This window comes from Nannospalax galili, unplaced genomic scaffold, assembly GCF_000622305.1.
Source record: "Nannospalax galili isolate Female #2095 unplaced genomic scaffold, S.galili_v1.0 scaffold128, whole genome shotgun sequence".
Taxonomy (NCBI): domain Eukaryota; kingdom Metazoa; phylum Chordata; class Mammalia; order Rodentia; family Spalacidae; genus Nannospalax; species Nannospalax galili.
Window position 1 is genome coordinate 724,035 of NW_008360322.1, and position 421 is coordinate 724,455.

Consider the following 421-nt stretch of genomic DNA (forward strand, 5'->3'; position numbering starts at 1 on the left):
GGGGAGGAGGTTTGACATCTCTACCTTGCACTGTCACATAGACCCACCTAACTTTTTCTCCCTTTTACCTCTCTTTATGAGAATCTGGTTCAATGGAGCAAGTAGACTTTTTGCCTATTTCAGGGTCCATCAACATAGAAGCTTCATCTTCAGCTAGTACCCTGACTCTTTACTTTAGCATGAGCAATATGCTCTTCAGAGGTTCCCAGATTTCTTAAATATTTACCTCTAGTACAATCAGTATTTATCTCTATAACTCAGATGTATCATCTGATTTTCAGTTCAGTAAATGTTGTTTGTAATGCTTACAGATATTATGAAAATGGGATTTGTTTCAGTGATTTTAATCTTGGGAAGGAGACATTGAACTATGTATTTCTGAGACTAGTTCCATAAGAGGAGAAAAGTGAAGATATATTAT